The sequence below is a fragment of the Bombina bombina genome, chromosome 5, assembly GCF_027579735.1.
Source record: "Bombina bombina isolate aBomBom1 chromosome 5, aBomBom1.pri, whole genome shotgun sequence".
NCBI classification, from domain to species: Eukaryota; Metazoa; Chordata; class Amphibia; order Anura; family Bombinatoridae; genus Bombina; species Bombina bombina.
The window spans coordinates 685,467,370-685,481,046 of NC_069503.1; positions in this window are offsets into that span (position 1 = coordinate 685,467,370).

The window sequence follows — 13,677 nt, forward strand, 5'->3', positions numbered from 1 at the left end:
TTTGGTAAATTTTAAGTTGTATGAATTTGCATTCATATGGGAGACAAAATTGTCTAATTTTGAGATATCACCCTGCCATAGAATGATGATATCATCTATGTACCGGCCATATTTCAAAATGTTCTCTATAAAGGGGTTGTTATTCCATATATACTCGTGTTCATATGCATTAACATACAGATTGGCATAGGATGGGGCAAACATGGTCCCCATCGCTGTGCCGTGGATCTGCAGATAATATTTGCTTTCAAATAAAAAATAATTATGTCTCAGGACAAAGTTGATACTATCTAATAGAAATTTGACATGACTATCTGGTATATTCCAATTCTCGAATTCTTTTTTAATGGCTTGTACTCCTTTTTGGTGGGGAATCGATGTATATAATGCGGACACATCGCATGTTATCCAGCTCATATTGTTCTCCCATTTTGTGCCTTCAAACATACGTATTACTGCCTGAGTATCTTTTATATATGCTCTTGTATTTTTAACCATCGGTTGAAGATAATAGTCAATGTATTTTGAGAGGTAAAAATACATTGACTATTATCTTCAACCGATGGTTAAAAATACAAGAGCATATATAAAAGATACTCAGGCAGTAATACGTATGTTTGAAGGCACAAAATGGGAGAACAATATGAGCTGGATAACATGCGATGTGTCCGCATTATATACATCGATTCCCCACCAAAAAGGAGTACAAGCCATTAAAAAAGAATTCGAGAATTGGAATATACCAGATAGTCATGTCAAATTTCTATTAGATAGTATCAACTTTGTCCTGAGACATAATTATTTTTTATTTGAAAGCAAATATTATCTGCAGATCCACGGCACAGCGATGGGGACCATGTTTGCCCCATCCTATGCCAATCTGTATGTTAATGCATATGAACACGAGTATATATGGAATAACAACCCCTTTATAGAGAACATTTTGAAATATGGCCGGTACATAGATGATATCATCATTCTATGGCAGGGTGATATCTCAAAATTAGACAATTTTGTCTCCCATATGAATGCAAATTCATACAACTTAAAATTTACCAAACAAACTTCACAAACATCGATAGAATTTTTAGATTTAGTACTTTTCACTAGTGACAATTCTAATAATGAGAAAAGTATCTGTGTTAAGAACTATAGAAAACCCACGGAAAGGAATGGTTATATTGAAGCGACTAGCGCACATAATAAATGCTGGATAAATAACGTACCTTATAGCCAGTTTTTAAGGATAAGAAGGAATTGTACACACTCTAAAAATTATGAGGAAGAAGCTGACATTTTAGAGAGCAAATTTTTAGCTAAAGGATATGATGCAAACAATATCAAACTAGCTAGACAAAAGGCTGGCACCAAGGATAGACAAGATTTAATTTCTTTAAAACACAAAGATGCACCAAATAGGATCAATAGCAATGAATGCATAAGATTCACAACCACATTCAGTGAAGGTGCAGGGGCAATTAAAAGCATTATAAATAAACATTGGTCAATCTTAAAAGCAGATCCCCTCTTAGGACCACATCTTCAAGAAAAAGCCAACATATCATATAGAAAGGGCATGAGTCTTAAAAACTATTTAGCACCAAGCAAGATGCGTAGTAAGACAGACAACAAGAACAAAGTACAAGAAACTTGGCTGAGTACCTGGAAGGGGACACTACGATGCTCCAAGTCTAGATGCACGATGTGTCCTCATGTAGAGAGATCAAAATTCTTTAGCAACTCCAGTAAAACCAATCACTATGAAATTGATTTCAAAAGTAATTGTGAATCAACATACGTAGTCTACTTGCTAAACTGTGGGTGTGGCCTAATGTATGTAGGTCACACAAAACGCCAAGTAAGACGCAGAGCCTGTGAACATATTTACAACATAAAGGAAAAATTGATCAAACATAATGTTGCAAAACATTTTTTTGAATATCACAATAGTGATCCTGCCTCTTTAAAAATCCAGGTGATTGGGTGGATCCCACCAAGCAAGCATAATAGATTACTGGAACTGAGGAAACTAGAGACATATTGGATATATAAATTAATGACATTACATCCTCAAGGTCTTAACATAGACATCGATGTGGCTGCCTATATGTGAACCAAAACAAGCCTTAAGAATTTTTATGCACAAGTGTGACTTTATTTCGCTTCTATAAATTTTAAATCAAATTCAATTTTTTAAATATTTATCTGTAGAAATCTAAATATGCATCAATTTCCCTTTGTCAATATAACCTTACCTGGTTGTTATGAACTACTATTTTAATTAATTATGTAATTTTAATGTAATTTTAATGTTCCTTAAATTACCTCTAAAAGGTCCCTAGATCGTAACACATACAATGTAAAGTTTACAAAATTTTGCAACACTATAAACTTACATTCTTACGTTTAACGCTATTAAGTATTAGTACACATGTCTACATAGTGTGCAAATATATTGTTTTCTGGGAATTCACCCATACAAATAGCTGTATCACCCAGCCGTGTTATAGAATTAATAGAGTCAACTACACATCACTAATACAAAAAAACAGGTTGCTATGTGTAGAATTTGCAAACAGCACATGCCCCATACAGCAGCCCAATGAATTAAATAGAAAATGTGTGTATATTGACAAAACATTTGAAAGATTTACTATAGTTAACGCCGTGTATAAAGTTTTAATGAATGAATTATTAATGAATGAATTGTTAGCATATGCATTGTATCCCTATTGGTTCACACAAGCCAATCATGAACCAGTTGATAGACAAGCCCCTCTTTAGGGTGGAGTGTCTTTACCACATACGGGTACTTAAGGAGCCATTGTTTGCTACAACCCGATACCAAACTATCTGGAGAATATCCCCTTGATAAAGCCCGGCGAACACCGGGGGAAACGCGTTGGGGTTCACATCCGTCAGGAGCACCAAAAAACAGGACTGTAATACTGAGGGCGGGCTGTCCGGAAAACCCTGCAGCAAGCTTAGACTTGCCATTTCAAACTTCCAGTTACCAGTCACCTGTGGTCTGTGAGTGCTGTGCACGGAAACAAAGTGTTTTATCCTTGTGAATAAATAAAGGCATTTTTTATCATACATCTGGTGAGTAGATATATCACTTATTTGCGCTAATTTGTGTTATAATTGCACTTGAATCCTCTCTCTTTTGCGCTTTTGTTTTTCTGTCTATCTACTTTGGATCCTGGATCCCACAATCCCTTGAGAAAGAGGGGATTTAAAGGAGCAGCAGAGAGGGAGCAAAAGGAAAAAGGATCCGCTTGGAAGCTGTCAACAGGATTGAAAACGACTCCATCAAAAGAAGCAATATTAAATCACTCAATTTTGTGAGACAAAAGGTACTGTCTGGCTATTGGAACTTTGATTATAACTTTTTACAAGGAAGACTAATTTTGCAGAACTTATGAAAGCAAATTTTGCAGAACTTATGAAAGCTGTTTTTCAATAGCCATATTAGACACAATCTGATTCAGTATTTTAGTACTTAGTTGTATTTTTTATGATTCAGTATTTCAGCACTTAGTTGTATTTTAATAATTAATAATTTTCATTCTTTGAGGCTTAATATCTATACCTAGCGCTGAGTAGTGTTCTGGTGTTCCCTCAAGAAGTCTCCTGAATGCTATAGGACCTCTCTAAATGGGCTTTTAGGCTTTCCAAAGTTGTTTGTATGGAAAGGTAGGGCCACAGCAGAGCTGTGGCAGTTTTTTGTGACTGATAAAAAAATGTCTATATCGTTTTTTTTTATCCGTTTTTTAAACTAAGGGGTTAATCATCCATTTGCAAGTGGGTGCAATGCTCTGTTAGCTTATTATACACACTGTAAAAATTTTGTTTGATTTACTGCTTTTTTTAACTGTTTTTCATGACCTCCTAGTTATGGGAGTGATCCACCCAGTTCCAAAGGAGGAACAGGGACAAGGATTCTATTCAAATCTGTTTGTGGTTCCCAAAAAAGAGGGAACCTTCAGACCAATCTTAGATCTCAAGATCTTAAACATATTTCTCAGGGTCCCATCATTCAAGATGGAGACTATTCGTACCATCCTACCTATGATCCAGGAGGGTCAATACATGACTACAGTGGATTTAAAGGATGCTTATCTTCACATTCCGATACACAAAGATCATCATTGGTTTCTCAGGTTTGCCTTCCTAGACAGGCATTACCAGTTTGTAGCTCTTCCCTTTGGGTTAGCTACAGCCCCAAGAATCTTTACGAAGGTTCTGGGGTCACTTTTGGCGGTCCTAAGGCCGCGGGGCATAGCACACGCAGGACTTGGTATGCAGATCTGGTGGACATGTCATCCCTTCCACCATGGACTCTGCCTCTGAGACAGGATCTTCTACTTCAGGGTCCTTTCAACCATCCAAATCTAATTTCTCTGAGACTGACTGCCTGGAGATTGAACGCTTGATTTTATCAAAGCGTGGCTTCTCCGAGTCAGTTATTGATACCTTAATTCAGGCACGAAAGCCTGTCACCAGGAAAATCTATCATAAGATATGGCGTAAATATCTTTATTGGTGTGAATCCAAGGGTTACTCATGGAGTAAAGTCAGGATTCCCAGGATATTATCTTTTCTCCAAGAAGGATTGGAAAAAGGATTGTCAGCTAGTTCCTTAAAGGGACAGATTTCTGCTCTGTCTATTCTTTTGCACAAGCGTATGGCGGATGTTCCAGACGTTCAGGCATTTTGTCAGGCTTTAGTTAGAATCAAGCCTGTGTTTAAACCTGTTGCTCCACCATGGAGTTTAAATTTGGTTCTTAAAGTTCTTCAGGGGGTTCCGTTTGAACCTCTTCATTCCATAGATATCAAACTTTTATCTTGGAAAGTTCTATTTTTGGTAGCTATTTCCTCGGCTCGTAGAGTTTCCGAGTTATCTGCCTTACAATGTGATTACCCTTATCTGATCTTCCAGATAAGGTAGTTTTGCGTATCAAACCTGGGTTTTTACCTAAGGTGGTATCTAATAAGAATATCAATCAGGAGATTGTTGTTCCGTCATTGTGTCCTAATCCTTCTTCAAAGAAGGAACGTCTATTACACAATCTTGACGTGGTTCGTGCTTTAAAGTTTTATTTACAAGCTACTAAAGATTTTCGTCAAACATCTGCTTTGTTTGTTGTCTACTCTGGACAGAGGAAAGGCCAAAAGGCTTCGGCAACTTCTCTTTGGCTAAGAAGTATAATACGCTTAGCTTATGAGATTGCTGGCCAGCAGCCTCCTGAAAGGATTACAGCTCATTCTACTAGAGCTGTGGCTTCCACATGGGCCTTTAAAAATGAGGCTTCTGTTGAACAGATTTGCAAGGCGGCGACTTGGTCTTCGCTTCATACTTTTTAAAAATGTTATAAATTTGATACTTTTGCTTCTTCGGAGTCTATTTTTGGGAGACAGGTTTTACAGGCAGTGGTACCTTCCATTTAAGTACCTGCCTTGTCCCTCCCTTCATCCGTGTACTTTAGCTTTGGTATTGGTATCCCACAAGTAATGGATGATCGTGGACTGGATACACCTTACAAGAGAAAACATAATTTATGCTTACCTGATAAATTTATTTCTCTTGTGGTGTATCCAGTCCACGGCCCGCCCTGTCATTTTAAGGCAGGTATTTTTTAACTTTAAACTACAGTCACCACTGCACCCTATAGTTTCTCCTTTCTCTTGCTTGTCTTCGGTCGAATGACTGGAGGTGGCAGTTAGGGGAGGAGCTATATAGACAGCTCTGCTGTGGGTGATGCTCTTGCAACTTCCTGTTGGGAAGGAGAATATCCCACAAGTAATGGATGATCCGTGGACTGGATACACCACAAGAGAAATAAATTTATCAGGTAAGCATAAATTATGTTTTTCTTGATTTTCTTACACACATACTATCATATCAAACAAAAAATTAAAGGGACACAGAAAAAAAAAGGGGGGGATCTGTCCTGTCTCTCTCCCCTCCGCTTGGGCCCCGCACACCACTATCTCAGAAAAAGTGCTGTCTCCAAAAGTCAGGATATCTATCTGATAATATTAATTGTAAAAATACCGGTGAGTTTCGGAAATTTTTTAGTAACTGTAGCTGGACCTCTCTAGGTTGGCTCAGAATTACCTTGTCCCATTTTACAAAATATTTTCTTAATTTATTTTCCTCAAATATTGAAGGATCATATTGTTCTAACAACATTTGATATTGTACGTTGTTTATCACTGACACTATACTGGGGACATTTTTCTCCTTCCAGGCTTTTAAAACCATCTGTCTAACTAGTAGAATTAGAGTGTTAATCAGGGACTTATTTTGAGTTTTGTCCGAAACCAGAAAGAAGATGACTAAAGGCTTCAGTGATAGCCTGTCTGGCAAAAATCTATTCAACCAGTATTCCACTTGTTTCCACAATTTAATCATTTTTGGACAGGTATAAAATATATGAAATAAATCTGCAGACGGAAAACTGCATCTATAACATGCCATGTCCTCCTTCCATTTAGCCATTCTGCTGGGAGTCAAATAGGCCCTATTAAGGAGTTTTAGATGGGCTTCTCTAATTGCCATACTACTTGAAAACTTTCTTACCCTATTAAAGCTCTCTTGGAAGTAATCATAGTCCATTTCAGGAAAATCTAATTTCCAAATAAGAAAGAGATTATTTACCTTCATCTTTGCCTCCTTTCGTATTAACAATCTATAGATATGTGATATAGAATGATTACCCCAAGAGAATCTACTAATAATAGAATCTAATGGGCCCAAAGTCCAAGGATCCTCTTCCGAGAGTTTCTGACTGTAATAGAAGTGTCTAATTTGTAAATAGGCAAAAAAAGATGATCTGTCTAAATTAAAATCTCTTGTTAGAGATTCAAATGTTTTTATATGATTTGACGCCAAATCTACTACCTGGCTCATAAGAGTCAAATTATTAGCAGACCATTTCCTGAAAACTGATGATACACAACCACTCTTAAAATCAGGATTTCCCCTAATAGGTAGATAACGAGAAAATGTATTTTCTTCTTCTAATAATTTACAGATTTTGTGCCACGCTAAGATAACATTGTATATTGTATATTTTAATGAGAAATCCCGGACCTTTATAGGATGAGAGACATGCAGCAGTGCCTTAAGGACATAAGGCGACATAATACCCTCTTCTATATCGGAGCTAGCGATAAAATTTGCACCAGTGAGCCAGTCCAAAGCAATTCGAGCAAAACATGCCAGGTTATAGTTTGCAAGATTTGGAAGAGCAAATCCGCACAGATCTTTTGGGTGCATTAACCTTGACATTGAAATGCGGGGTTTCTTTGGAGCCCAGAGGAAAGAAGAACAGCCAGAATTACATTTTTTGATATCCGCCTTACAAAGGAATGAAGGGATGTTCTGTATAAAGAAAAGTATTTTTGGGAGTATTCGCATTTTAAATAACGCTATTTTTGCTGAAAGTGACAGAGGGAGTTTACTCCATTTTTGCATTTCCGATAGACATTTTCCCCAGATAGAAGTGAAATTGATATCATACCATTCCTCTGGATTTCCAGAAAGATTTATTCCCAAATATTTAATAGATTTATCAGTTAATTTGAAGGGGTTCTCTATATAACTATTCTTATTCTTTATTACCCAAAGAATCTCTGACTTGGCAAGATTTATTCTATATCCTGCAAATTTGCTGAAAATTGGGATATTTTTAGTTAAATTTCTTATATAGAATAAGATATTGTCCCCGTATAGTGAAAGCGTGACTTTATATTGTTTTATTCTTATACCCTCCAAGACCTCTCGACTCATCACCACTAAAGGTTCAATGGCTATGTTATATAGTAACGGTGAAAGAGGGCAGCCCTGTCTTGTTCCCTTATGCAAGGTTATTGGAGGGGAAAGGATGTTATTTATGCTAAGGTAGGAAGTTGGATTCTGATATAAGAGTGAGATATAATTATAAAAATGACCTGAAAAGCCAAACCTGCTTAGGGTCGTTAGTAGGTGATCCCATAGGACAGAGTCAAAGGCTTTTTCTGCATCGACCGTTAATAGGGCAAAGTCTTGCATCGGCCCTGACCCTGTTCTACGGGATGCCAATATATATTAGATTATAGTCATAGCCTTCCTGATGTTTCTCTGTGCTGATAATCACTGTGCACTTCTAAATTCTACCAAAGCAACAATAGATATAGATACAGCTATAGAAGGAAATGTGTGTGTGTGTGTGTGTGTGTGTGTGGGGGGGGGGGAGTTAGAGCTTTACAATTCGGAAACTAAAAAGAAAGGGTTAATTGTAAGTAACTACAGTATAAATTTGCAGGTAAAGTAATTAAAGTACATGTTATATTTTGTCTCTATCCCAACTTGTTTATATCCCTTTAATTATGAGAGTATGAGACCCTTCTAGAGTGTCTGGAAAAAATATTGCTGGGAATTCAACTCATATAGCAGGGAAGGGAAGGAAAGGAATGAAAGATGGATAACACCCCCCTGGGCTGCAGCAGTTACATTGCTGGATGCATAATATACAATTTAAGGGATAGTAAAATCCAAATTAAACTTTCATGATTCAGATAGGGCATGTAACTTTAAATAACTTTATAATTTACTTTTATCATCAAATTTGCTTTGTTCTCTTGGTATTCTTAGTTGAAAGCTATACCTAGGTAGGCTCATATGCTAATTTCTAAACCCTTGAAGGCCGCCTCTTATCTGAATGCTTTTGACAGTCTTTCACCGCTAGAAGGTGTTAGTTCATGTTTTTCATATAAATAACATTGTGCTCACGCATGTGGAGCTATTTAAGAGTCAGCACTAATTGCCTGAAGTGCAAGTCTAGCAAAAGATCTGATATAAAGAGGCAGTCTACAGAAGCTAAGATACAGGGTGATTACATATCAAACCTTTAAATTTCATATAAGGAGTTGTAGGACTATTTTGTTTTGAAGACAAATACAACCAGAAAAAAAAGAAGTTCACTCCTCATACAATAATTTTAAGCTGTTCCCATGATGCTAACGTGAACCAATTAGATGCTATGGAGATCAAGTGGCACAGCTTCAATGTTTCAGTCTGGACTGTACTGAGAGGACCAGTACAATAGTAATCAGGTTATAGACAGCATAAAATATTTGAATTTGTTAAAGAGACAGTCTACTCCAAAAATGATAATTTCTTTATTACCCATTCTCCAGTTTTGCATTATCAACACTGTTATATTAATATACTTTTTACCTCTGTGATTACCTTGTATCTAAGCCAATCAGTGCTGACTCATAAATAACTCCACAGGAGTTAGCACAATGTTATCTATAGGGCACACGTGAACTAGCAGTGTCTTACTGTGAAAAACTGTCATATTGTACTGGGATAAGAGGCGGCCTTCAAGGTCTTAGAAATTAGCATATGAGCCTACCTATGTTTAGCTTTCAACAAAGAATACCAAGGGAACAAAGAAAATTTGATGATAAAAGTAAATTGGAAAGTTGTTTAAAATAGCATGCCCTATCTGAATCATGAAAGTTGAATTTAACTTGACTGTCCCTTTAACATTCATCTTGCCTTTAATTACCTGGATTAGGCTACATTTTAAATATGGTTAGATATTTTCATCATGGTGTTCAACATATTTGTGCTGATGACCAGATTATTTAAAGTTCAGTAGTAGCACCAAAATAGCACAAGCTCAACCACTTTCATTTAGTTTGCACAATGTATTGATAAATTGTAAATTCTGCACTTCTTGTGGAACATAGTTAGAGGTCATTTGTTTCAGTATTGATATTAAATAGTGTGACTGTAATGTGCCATTGTTATAGCTCTAAAGTTAACTTTAATTACCAGATCATTAAAGGGTCAATCTACACTAAAATTGTTATTGTTTAAAAAGATAATGACTTTACTACCCATTCCCCAGTTTTGCACAACCAACATTAATATATAAATATACTTTATAACATTTAAACCTCTAAATGTCTGCCTGTTTCTAAGCCACTATAGATAGCTTCTTATCACATGCTTTTGTATTTGCTTTTCACAACAGGGGACTGCTAGTTCATATGGGTCATATAGATAACATTGTGTTAAAGCCTGATGAGTTAAAGATTTAGCACAACACAGCACTAAATGGAAGTCAATAGATAATAAATAAAATGTCATGTGATCAGGGGGCTGTCAGAAGATGCTTAGATACATGGTAGTCACAGAGGTAAAAAGTATATTAATAGAACTGTTGGTTATGCAAAACTGGGGAATGGGTAGTAAAGAGATTATCTTAATATAATAAAAATTATATAGTAGACTGTCTCTTTAAGTCTGGGTTAAACAGATTTCACTTCTGTATCAAAACATTGTTACTGTTAACAGCGATTTCCTAACAAATCCAAATTAACATCTTGTCTCCTGCTTAAATTGTACCAAGTCACCTTTCTTGGGCACAGCTTATATATTGGGTCAAATGTATTCTGTACAAGTATTAACTGACTGCAACACTTTAGCTAATATCAGAATGCAAGATGGCAATAAAGCCATCCTTCATAAAAAAAAATGCAAAGCCTAAATTAGCTCAAGTTGGATTTGCAAAAAATAAATAAATAAATAAAATGAAATAAAAAAAGTAAAAATCAAATAAAAATAAATACAAATGGAATAAACCTGCTACTATAGCAAATTAACAATATAAAAAGCATAGGCTTTAGCACAAGTCAGTGACTTTAAGTTATATGATTTTCATCCACTGATTGACTTGCTATGGTTAAAACTAATGAGCCCAAATAACCAGACCAAATCTCAGGTGATAAATAATTAACAATTACAGGTGTTAATCATTATTAGAAAAGTTTGGAAAGGGAGTTAATTAAATACAATGAATAAGATGCAAACACCCTGTAGATTAAATACAAATTAAAATGCAGTAATGTATTAAAAATACAATAATTTTTTTTTTGTTTATAAATAAAATACATTTGGAATTAAATTCAAATTGTTACATTTGAATTTGATATTATTTTTATTGACCTTATTAGTTAATATATTATTTTTATTATTATTTTTGTAATACACTATTATATTTTACTGTTATACTAATAGTGAGGTTTCAGTTGAGGGTTGGCTATTAAATCAGTTTATTTGCTGGTTTCAAACATGAAATTTCTTTGAAAATGACCAAATGCTTTACACCCAACCCAATCACATTACAGCTAATGCAAGTCTAATAGCAGGTTGCAGCTATGTAGTTAGCCATTGTAGTCCACACACTGTATAAAAAAAATATAAAAAAATATATTATATTAATACATTTACATTTCAATACTCTTAATTTAGTTTGTAGAGTATTAATATTGATAATAAACTCGATGGTTCGAAAATTGTTATATATATATATATGTGTGTGTGTGTGTGTGTGTGTGTGTGTGTGTGTATATATATATATATATGTGTGTGTGTATATATATATATGTGTGTGTGTGTGTATATGTGTGTGTGTGTGTGTGTGTAGTGGAATTGCAATAGAATGAAACAGACAGCAACACGCTTAAAAATACTTCTAGCCGACTTTACATTCTTCTGGCAGTTAAAAAGTTAATTTCCACTTGGTAGAAACAGTTCAGAACCCTCCAGTGTTTGGTGACAAAAGGCTCCTCTATGTCCCTGGTCCAGATCCTGCAGAATAGAGGCATTCAGGTCCTTTCCTGTTGCTCCTTACTATAATTAGCCACAGGGTCTACATGTAGTTTAGAAGATGGTAGAAAGAAAAAATAATATACATACAGGCGTTCTTGCCAAGGCCCTGGTTTATACAGAGGTCATTAATCCCAAATATTGCTCTAGGAACTTCCATGAAATTTCCCTTCCTCGTTTTTATTTATTTCTTACCTTCAGGCCAGGAAACACCAGCAAAAATAGTAAATAAAGTAGTTGTGTGTTTGCTTAAGTCAAATAAATGTAACTGCTTTACTAAAAAAAAAAATCTAACAAATTTGCCATTAAGGATAAACATGAATAAAGGAACAGAGAATAAGTGTTTTGGTTGGCATCTCTGATTCAGGATACCTGGTATGACTCACCTGTACTACACAAATGCAGTATATCTCTGGCAATGCTATGATGTAACTAGACTGGTGATACTGATGTGATTAACTAGACCAGGGGTTGTTAAAGAGGGTCCTCCAATGATTCTTCAAGTTAACATGTGAAGGGAGTATTCTTAATCATTATAGTTACACGTCCCTTGTCATTTTAAATAACACTTTACCTGACTATAGCTGCATAGGATGTCAACAGAGCTCACAGGAACCTTTTATATCAGTCTGTACAAGGAGGGATCTCATAGTTATAATGTTATGTGAATTACAGTTATTAGTTTCAGAAATGCACCATCTTGTATTAATATATTAGCAGTTAAATTATTCACTCTAGCTAAAACTTTTAACATATTAATCTTCACACTTGTAACGAACAACTAGAATATTAATTTACAAATTATGTAAAATAAGAAAAATAAAATAAGATTTTTTTTTTTAATATCATAAAATAAATGGATAAAATAATCATATTCGCATCTGTATAACCACTAATCCAAACCATAAATCATGTGTGCGATTTTACACTGAATACATTTATAGAATAAGCGATTTGCCTAAATTAATGGGGTTAGCTTTCACGGCAATCTATTATTTATTTATTTTTTATGGAAACAATATGTAGACCATATCCTATGAGTGGCAAAAATAAATGATATAATATACAAAATAACAAAAATGTGTTAATATTAATATGTCTTTATCAAAGCACCCTGCATATTTTCTTAAATCAAAGCACAAAACTTTCAGCAGGACAGTATGGCAGTACGGTTTTGTGCAGGGATTGCAGCTTTATGTGTATGGGTGTAGTGCTGTTTTGTGCAGGGATTGCAGCTTTATGTTTGTGGGCGCAGTGCTGTTTTGTGCAGGGATTGCAGCTTTATGTTTGTGGGCGCAGTGCTGTTTTGTGCAGGGATTGCAGCTTTGTGTGTGTGGGTGCAGTGCTGTTTTGTGCAGGGGTTGCTGCTTTATGTGTGTGGGTGTAGTTCTGTTTTGTGCAGGGGTTGCTGCTTTATGTGTGTGGGTGCAGTTCTGTTTTGTGCAGGGGTTGCTGCTTTATGTGTGTGGGTGCAGTGCTGTTTTGTGCAGGGGTTGCTGTTTTATGTGGTTGCGGTGCTGTTTTGTGCAGGGGTTGCTGCTTTATGTGTGTGGGTGCAGTGCTGTTTTGTGCAGGGATTGCTGCTTTATATGTGTGGGTGCAGTGTTGACTAGAATATAGAAGGTTCTTTGTGTGGATCTGGGTGGGGGAGCCCTAAAGAGGTGTGCAAGTCTGGGTGCCTGTCTGAGACAAAAACCACCTGGCCTCCAAAGAGTGTGTCCTTAGAGGACACCATAACTGTAAGTGTTGCTTATATGCAGGACCCTAGGTCAGAAGTAGCTTCCTGCTAATGGGAAACAGATGACCATGGACTTGCAGATCCCAATTACACAAACACACATCACCTTGTGCCTCACTTGATACAGGTGCACATCACCGTATTTACCCCAAGCACACAGACTATAACCCTGAGCTACAGTCTGAGCATTTCCTGTGTTTACTCACTTTAAATATATTCTACTTGCACAGATCTCACATGGGTTTTTGACAAATAATGTTCTATATTT